The sequence below is a fragment of the Brassica napus genome, chromosome A6 (assembly GCF_020379485.1).
Source record: "Brassica napus cultivar Da-Ae chromosome A6, Da-Ae, whole genome shotgun sequence".
Lineage (NCBI taxonomy): Eukaryota > Viridiplantae > Streptophyta > Magnoliopsida > Brassicales > Brassicaceae > Brassica > Brassica napus.
The window spans coordinates 13,487,235-13,504,135 of NC_063439.1; the positions used below are offsets into that span (position 1 = coordinate 13,487,235).

Here is a 16,901-nt window from a genome sequence, read left to right on the forward strand (position 1 = left end):
CGCAGAGAACATCCAAGTCTACAGCGACTCCCAGCTGATTGTTAACCAGGCACAGGGAGAGTATCAGGCTAAAGACGACAATATGATCCGGTATCTGGTAGTTGCCCAACGACTCATCAGGAAGTTCAAAAGCTGCAAGCTCACTCAGATCCCCAGGGAGCAGAACTCACAAGCTGATGCTCTGGCCAACTTAGGATCCGCCCTCGAGACACATATTCAGATGAGCATCCCCCTGTTAGTTCTCCAATGGCCAGCCACCCTAGTAGAGCCACAAAACGAAGAGGTTTCCGCCATCGAAGAAGAACAAACCTGGATGACTCCCCTGGTCCGATACCTAGAGGACGGCATATTCCCATAAAACCGCAACGAGAGCAGGAAAATCAAGAAGAAAGCCGCTAGGTACTGCCTCTCTCAGGGAAAGATATACTGCAGGTCGTTCTCTGGGCCATATCTGAGATGTGTTACATCCTGTGAAGTGACCAAGATCCTAGTGGAGTTACATGAGGGAGATTGCGGGTATCATTCCAGCGGCAGGAGCCTAGTGCTGAGAGCCAAAGAGCAGGTTATTACTGGCCCACGATGGCCGATGAAGCCAACCAAAAAGCTAAACATTGTGACAGGTGCCAAAGGCACGCGCCTGTCTCCAGATTACCTCCAGGGAACCTCAAATCCATAAGCTCGCCCTGACCATTCAGGAAATGGGACATGGATATAGTAGGGAAGTTCCCCATGGTGCCGTGGCAGAAGGTTTTCCTCCTGATAGTGACAGACTACTTTTCGAAATGGATCGAGGCAGAAGCGCTCAGCAGAATAACCGATCTCCATATCAGAAAGTTCATATGGACAAACATAATCACACGGTTCGGGGTTCCAGAAGAAATCATCACTGACAACGGCCCCCAGTTTACGAGCAACAATTTCAAGGAGTTCTGCAAAGACTGGGGCATCAGACTCTCCTTCGCTACGCCACGACACCCCCCATCTAACGGGCAAGCCGAGTCCACAAATAAAACGTTGGTGAACATGCTGAAAAAGCGCTTAGAGGGTTCCAAGGGAAACTGGGCGGAAGAGCTGCTTGGAGTCCTCTGGGCCTATCGGACCACCCCCAAGACAGCAACCCAGGAAACCCCCTACGCGCTGGTATATGGAGCAGAGGCTATAATCCCCACCAAAATGCACGTAAAGACCACAGTCTCGGGGACTACCTCTCAGGAAGAAAACCACGAGCTAATGTCGTTAAGTCTCGATCTACTCGACGAAAAGAGAGAAACTGCCCGACTGAGAAATTGGTCCTACCAGCAAGAAGTAGCCAAGACCTACAACAAGAAGGTCTGAACCATAACCTTTCAGCAAGGCGACTGGGTCCTGCGACGAACAGAGAAAACAACTGGGAAACTCACCCCCGGATGGGAAGGATCCTACAAGATAATAATGGTACGGGGAGCAGGGGCATACAGTCTTCAAGACGCCAAAGGTAAAATTCAACCCAATTGATGGAATGCCCTACACGTTAAAGCTTATCATTTCTAACAAAGATCACTAGATCATATTCTCTATATCCATTATTTAAGCATTATGTTTTCCTACTCCTATGTATGCTGAAACGTCCCCGGACTAAAAACTTATATAATAAAATAGTTCCGACTATAAAACAGTAGTAGGAATGTCATAATACTTAAAGGGGCAAACGAGCTGGATCAGGTCCAAGAGACCTTCGATCCTGGCCAACCCTTAATAGCAAGTGGTACGACCACGAAAAAACAAAACGGGTATGAAACATAAGGTAGGAATGGGTCTGCGCAAACCTGAGTATGCCGTCAATACTACCTAAAACCCCTGTATAGCCTCAGGCATATCGGGGTCCCAAACAAAAATACCAAAAATGTGAAAGTACATGTATCAAAACGCTACGTGCTAGAATAATACAGGGGACACGAGGTATAATTGCCATTGAGCAAGTGCAAAAGTCCGGGAGCACCACATAATAATCTACTTCTCCAGACGTGGAAAGTAGAAAAGTCTGGCACTTGGGTTTTCACCCACACCAGCACCCTCTAAGTCTGACAGTGGCTTTCTGTAGAAAGTAGAATGCAGCACGGGAACTCGATAGTGACCAGCTTACGAGCGGTAGAATGCGATACCCAACAGGTACCGGTAGTGGCCTCACCTAGGATGGCAGAATACGGTCCCATAAAATAAAAACTGAATACCCCCGGATTATTAAGAACTTTCGGGTCCCCATGCAGTCTCCGGGTCCTGAACAAATTTCTTCAGAGCCTGGAGAAGGTTAACCTCCAGGTTCTTATTAACCCCCGTGCCCGACTAAGATCTCAGGATCCAAAGATAAAACCTCCGGGTCCTTCAAAGACCTTCGGGCTAAGTTCCCAATTCTGAACTTACGGGAAAAAAGGAAATAGGGTTTGCAGGAAAAGAAATTCATTACAAAGGAGCATCGTTCCAAAGAAGAAATCAAGAAAGGCAACAAGAAGCCATTATTCAAAACAAAACAGGCTCGACAAAAAGCAACAAACATCTAGAAAGGTGGGCTGGCTGAGACTCGAGAGTCTGCAATGGACCTCAAACCTACTTGAGGGCACCCTCCAAAGTGATGATCCGATCCTTCAGAACCATGTAGATGCCGGCGATATTCTTCTTCAGGATCCCAGCATTATGTCCTTCCTTCCAGCCATTCCTTCACAAGCTCCCATCTAGCTAAAGCTCTCACCTGCCAAATCAATAAGTCACGCTGAGCTGCCATGTCCCGCACCCGGTTACGAAGAAGAAACAACTCAGTAAGAAGCCTCTGTCGAACGCCCATCAACGGCGAATCCCCAATCGCAGTCGGGAGTGGCCTAGTCCTAGCAGCTGGCGGTGTTACCCTAGTCAAACGAGGTGGGGGAGCATAGAAAGGGCGTCTTCTTCGCGCTCCAGCCTGCTGATATTCGTCATAGAGGACAGAAACAAGGAGTCTCGCAATATTCCCTGGGGAGTAAAAAATGAAGAAATTAGACCCCACCAAGATGGGATTCTACTAAAGAAAGGACAAAGACGCAAAGATTTACCCCAAAGACGACTGTGATGCAGGACCGCCTTGCTCATCAGGAAGTACACTCCACGGAAACGTCGAGGAATCGCCAACATCTTTTTCGCCACGGCTTCCCCAAGAAAGGATACCGGACGAGACACATCTGAAAGCAAAATCAGTTGTCAGCAGACCAACAACTAAAGAAGGAAAAGGCGCCCGGAGCAAGGCTTACCAACGATACGCCAGAATGTAGGATAATGGAAGGGTTCCTGGATCTTCATAAGCACGTACCGACTGGTCCAGTTGTCCCCAAAGGGGTAACTACCCCAGGTACCTCTCGAAGGCTCTTCAACCAAAGGAGCGCCGTCACGAGACTGGAGGTGGTAGAACCCAGGCATGATCGTCAGAGGGGCGAAGTAGTAGGAGTATAGAACTTTGTGTACCCCGGTGTTAAGGCCACAAAGCTCCCCGAGTACTTGGATCGACATTAAAGTCTTCCAGGATGAAGGAGTACGTTGAGAAGGACAGAAACCTAAAAATGATGATACTTCAGACACAAGCGAAGGGACGATCCCCCGAAAACCTGCTACCAGATACGCCTCAAAAATGGCTATCTCGCCTGGCCCCCCATCAGGAGCGCACTCAAACTCCAAAGAAATCCTCATCTGCACAGTAGAATGGATCCCGTACTTCCTCCGTATCACCTTCAGACCTCCCCCATGAATTTCAGAACGCGGGCTGATATACCTTGGATTTGACCCATTTTTATCCATGGTATATAGGTGTTTTACTATATATATATATATCTATGTTTTCTACTCTTCTAGGTATGTTTTCAGGTTCAAGTGCATTTCGGAGTAAAGCTATGACTTTGGAGCATTTTGGAGCTTAAAGGACATTTCATCCGAGCTGACCACTTGGAGGTCGACGAGAGGAAGAACAATCGATCGATGCGCATCAGTGCTGACGATCGATATCAGGAAATGCCTCGACATATGAAGATTAATATCGATCGATGTACACAAGTACCATCGATCGATGTCGAGACACCATACGCGACATTTTGCATTCAGCAGACTTAAAAACCAAGGCCAAGACAAATTACCAAAATGCCCTGACGAGTTTTTAAGCTAGTAGAATATATACTGCCTAAGTGTTTTGACGGCAGAAGAACAAAGCTTTTTCTAGACCTAGTTTTGTTACAAGTTTCATTTTGGGAGAGAAGATCACTTGTGATTGGAACTCCTTGTTTCTATTTCTTTTCATCTATACTATGAGTTTCTATTCTTTTATTGTGATGAATTGCTTTGCTATGTCTGAGTAGTTCAACTGTTAGATCCAGGGTTCAGATAGATTTGTGGGATTAGCCCCAAACTATAGATCTGCCTTGTTGTGATATTCATGATAGATTTGTATTCATTGCTTGTTTTAGCCTTGCTAACTAGAACTTGATCATAGGATTGCATACTCAAGAACCCTTGTTATCCCATCCTGACATCTATCTATCATATTAGGATTGCTATAGAGGGCTAACCGCCAATTTAGCATCTTAGTAGGAAATTTCATACTCGCGCATAGGCCTGGCTAGAACCCGTCGATCGATGTCCTCAACTGACAATCGATCGACGTTGGCAAAGGTGTATCGGTTGACGTCTTACTAGACCATCGATCGACACTCTCTCGTTGTCTGCATACTAACCCTTGAGACACGAGATCTAGTCTGTTAACTAGTGGTACATGCGACAGCTGATCACTGAGTTAAGCGAATGAGCTCTAATATATCATGCATGCAACAGTTAGGCATCTATAGGTATTATAATCTCCAACACCTGAATAGTGGCCCTGCATCTAATATCATTTCCAACCAAGTTACATTTATTATTACTCGCTTGTTACTATTGCTATTTCATTTAAACATTTACAACCTTTAGAATTAATAGACACTAGATTTAATTGTTCCTTAGCTCCTTGTGGATTCGATCCCTAAGTACTACATCTGAACCTCTTTTGATGAGAGTAACACTCCTTAGGGTAATTTGAGTGGTATCAAATTTGGCGCCGTTGCCGGGGAGCTTTGATCGTCATTAGATTTAGTTTTATTGATTCTTATTCTTTTCTTTACCCCCTTTCTAATAATCTTTTTTCTTATCTTTTCAGGTGCATGCCCAGCGGTACCAGAAGCAACAAGGAGAAAGACTTGCTGTTCTCAGACGATCCTGCTCATTTGGAACGCACCATCCGTAGAGGTCAACGTTCCACATCGCTCGACGCAACAACATCGTCGTCGATCGATACGCATCACCAACCGTTGACCGACATCAGACCATCATCGTCGATCGATCCCAATCGTTCGACAACGATCGATACTACACCGCGTACGTCGATCGATATCGTGTCGTCAAAAATGGTAAACATTATTATTCTAACTCAGGACGAAAACGGAAACCTGTATGACCAGGCCGGTCATCTGCGTAATGCAACAGGTCAGAAAATGGATGCTCAGGGAACTGTAATCCCTGATGCTGATGCTACAGGAGCTGCTCAACCTGTAGATGAGGACGCTCGATCAAAACCACTGGCCGACTACAATCGCCCAGATGAGTACTATTCCAACAGATCAGCCATTCGACTTCCAGAGATCCAGAAGCAGAATTTCGAGCTGAAGCCTCAATACTACACTCTCGTGTCGCAGATACCCTACTCTAGACCATTTGGAACGGTTCGATGATCTAATCGCTGCTATTCGAATGGAAGAAGTCCCGAAGATTACCTGTTGTGCAAGCTCTTCAGATACACGCTGAATGGAGAAGCGATGCACTGGCTTAGGCAGCAACCCACATGATCTTTAACATCCTGGAGCGACATCAAGAATGCTTTCTTACGAAACTTCTTCGATAAGGCGCGCGCTGAAGAATTTCGGAACAAAATTTCCACATTCTCGCAGAAGGCTGGAGAGTCCTTCAAAGATGCGTGGATTAGATTTAGGTTCTTCCAGCGAGACTGTCCACACCACGAATTTAACGAAGTGCAGCTGCTAAGCACTTTCTTCCGAGGTCTCGCCTTACAGTATCAAATGGCCCTTGATACTGCGAGTGAAGGAAACTTCACTACTCGGAATCCATTGGAAGCTGTGAGACTTATCGAAAACCTTGCTAACAGCAGCAGCACCAAAAACACTGACTCTGAACGGAAGAAGTCTGTAGCCTCTATCGGGAAGGAACAGATGGACGAAGTAAGAGCTAAGTTAGATGTGGTGCACGAGCTTCTTAGGAAGCAAGTCTGTTCAGCTGAACGAGAAGTAGCAGATACAGAAGGAGAAGAAAATGTGAACTACATCGGAGGTACCGGATTCCAGAAATTTGGAAACCAGGGCGGAAACAGAAACTTCTTTGGAAATGGCCAAAGAAGTAACCAAAGTTCACAATTTCAGAAACCCTTCAACAACAGCAAAAACTACTCGAACTCTTATTACCAAAATCCACCACCCCAGACTCAGGAAAGCAAGATCGAAGAAATGCTTGATCGAGTACTGTTGGGACAACAACAAATCACCGTGGATTTCAACGGTAAAATAGACTCCGCCTACAACAATCTGAACACCAAAATCGAGACCTTAGGGACTCAGGTGAGAAAACTTGAAACCCAAGTAATTCAGACGGGCGAGACTATAAAGAGGCAAGAAGCTTTCGCTAAAGAGGCAGGAGCCGACAAAGGGAAACACCACGTAAATGCCATCATCGATGATGATTTCTGGCAAGTGGTGAGAAATGAAAAGCTTGAAGAAGGAGACTTCAAAATCGAAAGCTCCATGAGTCTCGGCGGATCCCAATGGTGTCGACCGATGTCGATGAACTCGCATCGATCGACAGACCATGATGAAGATCGATGGACGGATTACTCCAGTCATCGATCGACGTCGTATGCCAAATCGACTGAATGCAATGCGGTTCAAATTCTAACTCATGAAGAATTCGCAGCCAAGCATCCTCACCCACCCTCCCCTTTCTATGATAAAATCGATCGATCGGTTGAGCCAACCATCAATCGACAGAGTAAGTCCGACGTCGATCGTCACAACACACCTCCCATCGACCGACAGGCACCTCTGACATACCGGGTGCGGTTACCCTCAATCGATAATGATTACATCAACGCACTCAGACCACCACCTAAACCATTAGATAACCCACCCGAACGAATACCCAACCCTTTAAATAGTTGACGTCCGACGAGAGCTCGAAAAAGGTCATTACGCAGCGACTAAACGCGCCACGCTCGGTCGCTACGTAGCGACCGAGCTCGAGCCAAATCTCTGTCGCTACGTAGTGACCGACCGTTCGTCCCGCTCGGTCGCTACGTAGCGATCGAGCTCGGCCAAGTTCGGTCGCTATGTAGCGACCGAGCATCCCTCCCGCTCGGTCGCTATGTAGCGACCAAGCTCGAGCCAAAGCTCGGTCGCTACGTAGCGATCGAGCTCGGCCAAGCACGGTCGTTACGTAGCGACCGAGCGTCCATCCCGCACAGTCGTTACGTAGCGACCGAGCTCGAGCCAAAGCTCGGTCGCTACGTAGCGACCGAGCGTTCGTCCCGCTCGGTCGCTACGTAGCGACAGAGCTCGGCCAAGCTCGGTCGCTACGTAGCGACCGAGCGCTCATCCCGCTTGGTCACTACGTAGCGACCGGGCTCAAGCCAAAGCTCGGTCGCTACGTAGCGACCGAGCTCTTCCGAAACGTCGATACGACACTAGTCCATGCATTCTCGTCAAACCTTCGATGCTATCTCCCGAAGACCGTAGCGAACTCGGTTCATGTTTTCCGCTATTCTAAGTCATCGATCAAACTTTGCGGATTGAAACCGCAAAAAGTTTGTTCTTTATCGAAAAAAGTCGCAGTAAACGCTTCGAGTCGGAAGACGGCCCAAAGGGACCTAAAACACAACTCGAGGCCCATCCTACGATTTCTTAACCAAAATCCCATAAACCGTAGCACGGTTTATGCTTGGCGCGCAAGGAAGGATAAATGTCAAGTTTCTGCGGATAAATACGAAATTCTGAGGATAATTACGAAGATCGGAAAAAATGGAATATCTCCATTTTATGCTATGACAGCTTAAGGGCAGAAGAGTAAAAGCGTAAACCGACCTTGGAGCGAGTATATAAGGAGTCCTAGGCGAGAGGCATGGGGGGGAGACTTTTTTCAGAGCAAACTTAGTATTTAGAGCAATTTAGGCAACTTTTTGTCTTTGTTATTTCCAGCTGTGACTCAATTATGTTTAGCCGTCTTAGGGTTGCTAGAACTAGGAATCTCGCCGACAGCTCTCGAGCCCAGGCTTGTACCTTGTTGTAAACGCTCATACGCAAATTCGGAATAAGATCTACTTTGCTCTCTATTCGATTTCTTATACATTATCGTTGTTATTCTCGTGTTCTGATTGCTTGACGTGTGGTATTAGCAGATATCCGGGTCCTCTGGGAAATTAGGGTTTTCCTAGTTTTCTTATTTAAACGGAAATCGACAGTGTGAATTTTGGTTCGAAAACATCTGACTACACCCCCGATGTTTCCGACTCATCTTAACCAAGCAAACTATTTACTCACAAAGCACTCAGCCGTTAGGAAGAAGCAACCTTTACCATCGCGAGACTTCGCAAGAGATGCCTCAAAGAGTTATTTCTTCAGAAAAAAGAAAAACGGAACCTCTGTCAAAAAAAAATTTATGTACAAGGTACACTTTAACAACATATTTTGCGGAAAAACTCAAAACGGCGACATCCGTTGCCAAGTCCGATGCTGATCACATTGAACTCGCGAACGTTCTAAACAGACATAGTCATCTCGCAAAGATGACTCTCGTACATCCGACACAAGGATAATAGCGCTATAAAAGAAATCCGAAATTTTGGTCCAACATTTCCGGTTGGCTTAAAAATTGTCTCCGGAGAGATGCTCAATTCATATCAAACAAGTCGTATAAGCCGAGAACCTATCGCGGACTTTAAATCGATACGAATCAGGAAGAAATCGGAACAGGAAAAACGATAGCCGGCTAGTCACCGCACAAACCTTAAACCGAAAGTAAACCTAGGTTTTGCCCTAAACCCAGCGCACTGGTCTCTAACATCTCAAGGCATGATATCAAAAGATACGAGATCCCTAAACCATGCAACTATGTTTATATTCAACATCTTCAGCACCCCCGCGAAGCCTACATCTCGCGGAAGAACTCTCGAAACAGATCTCGAATGAAACATTTCACAATCGAAGAAGGATATGAGACGACAACTCATCACCTTCCTTCCCCACTACACACTAACTCATAAAAAGAGTACCATTTGATTTATCTCATCATAAAAAGCCGCAGAGCGGCAGAGATTCAAAGCCACACACGGCCAGTCCCGAAACACGAAATAAGGCCGTTTAAAGCTGAAACATAAAGACGTAAAAACAAATCTCTCGCAAGAGATCTAACCCAAGTCATCCTCAGAACTCAAGCCCCCTCTTCACCCGTCGCCTCGTCCGAGCCTGGAGCCGCGTCAACTCTGTTTTCTCCAACCATCGGGTCTTTTCCCTCTGGGTCTTCTGAACACGTCGGAAGGAAGCACGCTGATTTCAGGTCAGCTAGGATGAGATCGAAATCTCCATCCACGGCCGCCATATCTCCCTTACAGCCGGACAATCGGGCCTCTTCAGCCTCCAAGGTCGGGGGAGCCTCACTTTGGAACGACCGGACCATGGCCATCCCGCCCTCAATCATCGCCAAAGCTAAGTCCCTGCTCCAGATACACTCGAGGGAACCCAGAGAAGCAGAAATCTTCACCAAGCGAGCCTGAAACTCTAAGCGAAGAGCATCCGTGGCCTCCTGGATCCCGCGGCTCGCTAGTCCCGCATCACCCTCGATCTGATGCTGGAGCCGACGCACCTCCGAGGATTTGGCCTTCCTGGCCTTCTTCTCCTTAAGCAAGGAACTCGCCGTCTTCCTGAGGTCCCTCTCGAGCTCGCCTATCGCGACCTCGAGCTTCGACACTTTCGCGGAATAAGAATCCTTGACAGCCATCAGCATGGCCTCAGTTTCAGACCATCTACCTTGAAGCTCCACAAACTCTCCGGCAAGACGACTGGTCTCAGAACCGCACTCGCTGATCATCCCATCGATCAACGACATGAACTGCAAACAAATGTACATGAAACGATCAAGAATTCAAGTGAGAGATAAACGTTTCCGCGAAGCCCCGACGCTAGGCTCGATCCTCTTGCTGCGAAGATTCCCCGTCACCACTCTTGGCAAGCTTCCTCTTCCGGCTCTTAGGCTGAGCAACCGGAACAGCACTAAGAGCACGCAACGCTAGAACGATTTCTTTCCTGGACGGAGGAGGAGGCATAGAGTCAGCTGCCCTCTCCTTGTCCTCGACAAAGATCGGAGTCGTCGACGATCCGGCAGGTAGAACTTGCGGAAGAGGCGCCACGACCTCGGTCCCATGACCCGGGGCAACAACCCGCACAGAAGAAGACGGGAACTCGGAGCCAACTTGAACCAGTTCCTTCTCGGCTTGACGACGGACTAGTTTCTCTCGGAAGGAGAGATGACAAGCAACAACTCAGCCGGAGAAGTCGGAACCGGAGCCGGAGAAGTGGCCTCGCCCATCTCGATGTCGGAATATCTCTTGTCACCTTGGGAAGAAGACATGTTGAAAGCAAAAGTTTTGAAGTTAGAGAGGTTTTTGAAGATATGAAGAAGGGAAGTTGTGCAGAAAATTAATGTCAAGAGCTCACTACTTATAGAAGTATGGGTTCGGAGTTCATATCTTTAACACACATATTGTCTCGATAACTTTTCTTCCTCGGAGTTTAAAGTATGAACTTCGTCCAATACGCTTAACCTTGCAAAAATCGTCAATCCGCCCGCTAGAGTCACGACTCTAACGAGCTGGGGGGCTAACTGTTGGGGTCAAAAACGGTTGCGACGAAGTTAACATTTAAAACGTTCGAGGAAGAAAATGAGAAATTATCTGATAAATACTTTTTCGAAATAGTTTCTTTCTTATGAAAAGCTTTGCGGAGGAAAAATGAGACGTCTGACGAGAGCTCGAAAAAGGTCGTTACGCAGATACTAAACGCGCCATGCTCGGTCGCTACGTAGCGGCCGAGCGTTTGTCCCGCTCGGTCTCTACGTAGCGATCAAGCTTGGCCAAGCTCGGTCCCTACGTTGCGACCAAGCGTCCGTCCCGCTCGGTCGCTACGTAGCGACCGAACTCGAGCCAAAGCTCGGTCGATACGTAGCGACCTAGCGTCCATCGCGCTCGGTCACTACGTAGCGACCGAGCTCGAGCCAAAGCTCGGTCGCTACATAGCGACCAAGCGTTCGTCCCGCTTGGTCGCTACGTAGCGATCGAGCTTAGCCAAGCTTGGTCGCTACGTAGCGACCGAGCTCTTCCGAAACGTCGATACGACACCAGTCCATGCATTCTCGTCAAACCTTCGATGCAATCTCCCGAAGACCGTAGCAAACTCGGTTCATGTTTTCGGCTATTCTAAATCATCGATCAAACTTTGCGGATTGAAACCGCGAAAAGTTTGTTCTTTATCGAAAGAAGTCGCAGTAAACGCTTCGAGTCGGAAGACGGCCCAAAGGGACCTAAAACACGACTCGAGGCCCACCCTACGATTTCTTAACCAAAAGCCCATAAACCGTAGCACGGTTTACGCTTGGCGCGTAAGGAAGGATAAATATCAAGTTTCCGCGGATAAATACGAAATTTTGAGGATAATTACGAAGATCAGAAAAAATGGAATATCTCCATTTTATGCTATGACGGCTTAAGGGCAGAAGAGTAAAAGCGTAAACCGACCTTGGAGCAAGTATATAAGGAGTCCTAGGCGAGAGGCATGGGGGGGAGACTTTTTTCAGAGGAAACTTAGCATTTAGAGCAATTTAGGCAACTTTTTGTCTTTGTTATTTCGAGCTGCGATTCAATTAGGTTTAGCCGTCTTAGGGTTGCTAGAACTAGGAATCTCGCCGACAGCTCTCGAGCCCAGGCTTATACCTTGTTGTAAACGCTCATACGCAAATTCGGAATAAGATCTACTTTGCTCTCTTTTCGATCTCTTATACATTATCGTTGTTATTCTCGTGTTCTGATTGCTTGACGCGTGGTATTAGCAGATATCCGGGTCCTCTGGGAAATTAGGGTTTTCCTAGTTTCCTTCTTTAAACGGAAATCGACAGTGCGAATTTCGGTTCTCACAGCTTGTTGGTCTTGCGAAAGTGTCGATCAATACAAATTATGGATTGTCAATCGATACACCTTTCAGCCCATCAATCGATGCAACTACTGAGTTGTGGATCGACGTACCTTCCAGGAAGCTTTACGCACGTGTTTTAATTGTTCACGAGGCTAAACTAAATCAGCTTCCGCTTGTTTCTAGCAATCATTGCACAATGTAAACTAGATCAGACAAAGGACCATGCTTCCGTTTGCACCCTAATATCTATACGCAAGGTTCTTGTTAGCTAATCTAGAACAAATGCATTACAGAACAGTTTAATTGATGGATATCCTAATACTAAGCCATTCTATGTTTTGGGCTAATCCCTCATGAATATTTGAACTCTAAATCTAACAAAGAGAACTACTAAGACATAGCTAAGCAATTCATAGCAAAGAAATAAGAAAATTGCATAAATAGAATAGAGTAGAAAAACTCGGAGTTCCAATAACAAATCTCTGAAGGAGTTCTTGGATCTTCTCTCCAAACCTAAGAATCTAAGTATTTTGCTGTATGAAAATATGAAAGTGTAGAAAGCGTCTGCTGCCTAGATCAATGGCATAGCACATAAATATTAGGTTAAAGTTTGTCAGAGGCAATTTAGTAATTATTGTGGGACTTGGGCTTAAAGTCAGCTTGAACCAAATCTGGCCTTTGCGTGCTTTGCTGTCGATCAGCAACACAGGGTGTGTGCCGATCGATTAGAATCTTCAATCATCTACCGATGGTCAGCTAGGGGTCTTTATCATTTTTTCTCCAAAATGCACCAAAATTACTATTTTTCTTCAAATCACTCTAAAACCTGAAAATATACTAAAAGGACTCCAAAAAAACTATACTGTATCTAAAAACATCTATATACCATGGCTAAAATTGGGTAAAACCCATGGTATATCAACATCCACAGACTTATTATTTTGCTTATCCCCAAGCAAAACAACAAGCAGTCTCTCTGGAAGCGGTTTGAAAACAATAGAGACTCACACAATTTAAGAACTCACTATCATTATCTCAGCAATATTGCAAACCACATCAAATCAATCTTAACTTTAGAAGTACTTGATATGCAATATCCTAGTTTAGCATCCAATTCCATTCATCCAGCAACTTAACTAATCATGTCTGACTAACCCTGCGGGAACCGAAATTCGCGCTGTCGATTTCCGTCTAAATTAGGAAACTAGGAAAACCCTAATTTCCCAGAGGTCCCGGAGATCGAATCTGTGTTTGAGCGTTACAACAAGGTATAAGCCTGGGCTCTAGAGCTGTCGGCGAGATTCCTAGTTCTAGCAACCCTAAGAAGGCTAAACCTAATTGAGTCGCAGCTCGAAATAACAAAAACGGAAATATGCCTAAATCACTCCAAGTGCTAAGTTTGCTCTGAAGAGGTCTCCCCTCCATGCCTCTCGCCTAGGACTCCTTATATACTCGCTCCTAGGTCGGTTTACGCTTTTCCTTTTCTGCCCTTAAGCCGTCATAGCCTAAAAATGGAGATATTCCATTTTTCCGATCTTCGTAGTTATCTTCAAAATTTCGTACTTATCCGCGGAAACTTGACATTTATCTTTCCTTGCGAACCAAGCGTAAACCGTCATGCGGCTTACGGGCTGTTGGTTAAGAAATCGTAAGCTGGGCCTCAAGTCATGTCTTAGGTCCCTTTTGGCCGTCTTCTGACTAGAAGCGTTTATTACGGCTACTTTCGATAAAGAACGAACTTTCCGCGGCTTTTACCGCAAAGTTTGATTGATGACTTCGAATGGCGGAAAACATGAAATAGGTTCGCTACGGTCTTCGGGAGATAGCATCGAAGGGTAGACGAGAATGCATGGACTCATGTCGTATCAACGTTTCGGAAGAGCTCGGTCGCTACGCATCGACCGAATGGAACATAGCGACCGAGCGGGACGCACGCTCGGTCGCTACGTAGCGACCGAGCGGAACGCGTGTTCGGTCGCTGCGTAGCGATATTTTTCGAGCTCTTGTCCGATGTTTCGTGTCTCTTCCGCAAAGCTTTTTGTAAGAAATAATCTATTTCGAAAAACTATTTGTCGAAGAATGTTCTCATTTTCTTCTTTGGACGTTTTGAATGTTAACTTCGTCCTAACCGTTTTTGACCCCAACAGCTAGCCCCCCAGCTCGTTAGAGTCGAGACTCTAGCGCGCGATTTGACGATTTTGGCAAAGTTAGGCGTATTGGACAAAGTTTATACTTTTAAACTCCGCGGAAGAAAATCATCGAGAAAGTATATATTAAAAATATATAAAATTCCGAGCCTATACTTCTATAAGTAGTGAGCTCTTGTCATTCATTTTCTTCACATCTCCCCTTCTTCAAACCTTCAAAACCACTCTAGCTCCAAAACTTTTGCCTTCAACATGTCTTCATCCCAAGGTGATAAGAGAAGTTCTGACGTTGAGATGGGCGAGGCGACCTCTCCGGCTCCGATTCTGACTTCTCTGATCGAAGCACCGGCTTGCGTTGCTGACCATCTCTCTTTCCAAGAGAGACTAGTTCGTCGCCAAGCCGAGAAGGAACCGGTTCGAGCTGGCACCGAGTTCCCATCCTATTCTGCACTGGCCATTGCTCTGGGTCACGGGGCCGAGGTCGTGGCTCCGCAAGACGCAGGAACTCTTGCAGGCTTGGGCATTCCGGATGCTTCGGCTCTACCTGCCGGATCGTCCACGACTCCGATTCTCGTCGAGGATAAGGAGAGGGCTAGTGACTCTATGCCTCCTCCTCCGGCCAGGAAAGAGATCGTTCTAGCGTTGCGCGCTCCTAGTGCTGTTCCGGTTGCTCAGCCTAAGGGCCAGAAAAGGAAGTTTACCAAGGGTGGTGACGGGGAATCTTCGCAGCAAGGAAGCCCAAGCATAGCGCCGGGGGTTCGCGGAAAGGTTTGTCGCTCACTTGACCTCTTGATCGTTATATATTATTATTATTATTATTATTATTATTATTTTCTTAAATCCCTAAGTTTTTCTTTCGCAGTTCATGTCGTTGATCGATGGGATGATCAGCGAGTGCGGTTCTGAGACCAATCGTCTTGTCGGGGGGTTGTCGGAGGTGCAGGGCAGATGGTCTGAAACCGAGGCCATGCTGACGGCTGTCAAGGATTCTCACTCCGCGAAAGTGTCGAAATTCGAGGTCTCGATAGGGGAGCTCGAAAGGGACCTCGGAAAGATGGCGAGTTTACTGCTTAAGGAAAAGAAGGCCAAGAAGGCCAAATCTTCGGAGGTGCGTCGGCTTCAGCATCAGATCGAGGGTGATGCAGGATCAGCAAGCCGCAGGATCCGAGAGGCCACGGACGCTCTTTGCTCTGAGTTTCAGGCTCTCTTTTCTGGGCTCCCTCGAGTGCATCCGGAGCAGGGATTTAGCCTTGGCGACGATTGAAGGCGGGATGGCCGTGGTTCAGTCGTTCCAGAGTGAGGCTCCTCCGACCTTAGAAGCCGAAGAGGGCTGACTGTCCAGCTGCAAGGGAGATTTGGCAGCCGTGGATGGAGATTTCGATCTCGTCCTAGCTGACCTGAAATCCATGTGCTTCCTTCCGACGTGTTCAGAAGACCCAGAGGGGAAAGATCCAGTGGTCGGAGAAAACATAGGTGACGCGGCTCCAGGCTTGGACGAAGCGACGGGTGAAGAGGGGGCGTGAGTTCTGAGGATGACTTTGGTTAGATCTCCTGCGAGAGATTTTTTATGTTTGATGTTTTTGGCCTTAAATGGCCTTATTTCATGTTTTGGGACTGGCCGTATGTGGCTTCGAATCCCTGTCGCTCTGCGGCTTTCTTTTTATGACAAGATGATCGAGTTGCATTTTTCATGAGTTTACGTATGGTGTGGAAGGAGGGTGATGAGTTGTCGTCTCATATCCTTCTTCGATGTGAAATGTTTTGTTCGAGATCCGTTTCGAGAGTTTTTTCGCGCGATATAGACTTCGCAGGATATCTGAAGATGTCGAATAGAAACAGAGAGGCATGGTTTTGGGATCTCGTATCTTTTTGATATTATGCCTTGAGATGTTAGAGACCAGTGCGCTGGGTTTAGGGCAAGATCTCGATTTATCTGTCGAGATTTTAACATGATTTGTATCGATTTAAAGTCCGCGATAGGTTCTCGGCTTACACGACTTGTTTGATGTGAATCAAGCATCTCTCCAAAGATAATTTCTAAGCCAACTGGAAGTGCTGGACCAAAATTTCGGGTTTCTTTTATAGCGCTATTATCTTTGTGTCGGATGTACGCGAGTCATCTTCGTGAGATGGCTATGTCTGTTTAGGACCTTCGAGAGTTCGATGTGATCAGCACCGGACTTGTCGGCAGATGCCGCCGTTTTGAGTTTTTGCGCAAAATGTGTGTTAACATGTTTGTTGTTGTTGTTTTTGTTTCGTGACGGAGGTTCCGTTTTCGTCGTTCGGAAGAAGTAACTATCGAGGCATCTCTTGCGACGTCTCGCGATGCCAAAGGTTGCTTCTCCCTAACGGCTGATTTATTTCCGAATATCGAAAATGATTTGCGGATAAAAAATAATATGCTTGGTTAAGATATGTCGGAAACATCGAATGCGTGGTCAGATGCTTTCGAGTTTAAGAGTATACGAGTATACGTATCCACTCCCCCCCC

General features: G+C 46.6%; 1 non-coding gene across 1 annotated transcript; it reads right to left on the reverse strand.

Annotated features, from left to right (window-relative positions):
* Positions 1 to 5,937: 5,937 nt before the first annotated feature.
* LOC125575960 lies at positions 5,938 to 6,043 on the reverse strand. The gene has a single exon (XR_007314500.1). It is a non-coding gene; the product is annotated as a small nucleolar RNA R71 (small nucleolar RNA).
* Between the last annotated feature and the right edge of the window lie 10,858 nt (positions 6,044 to 16,901).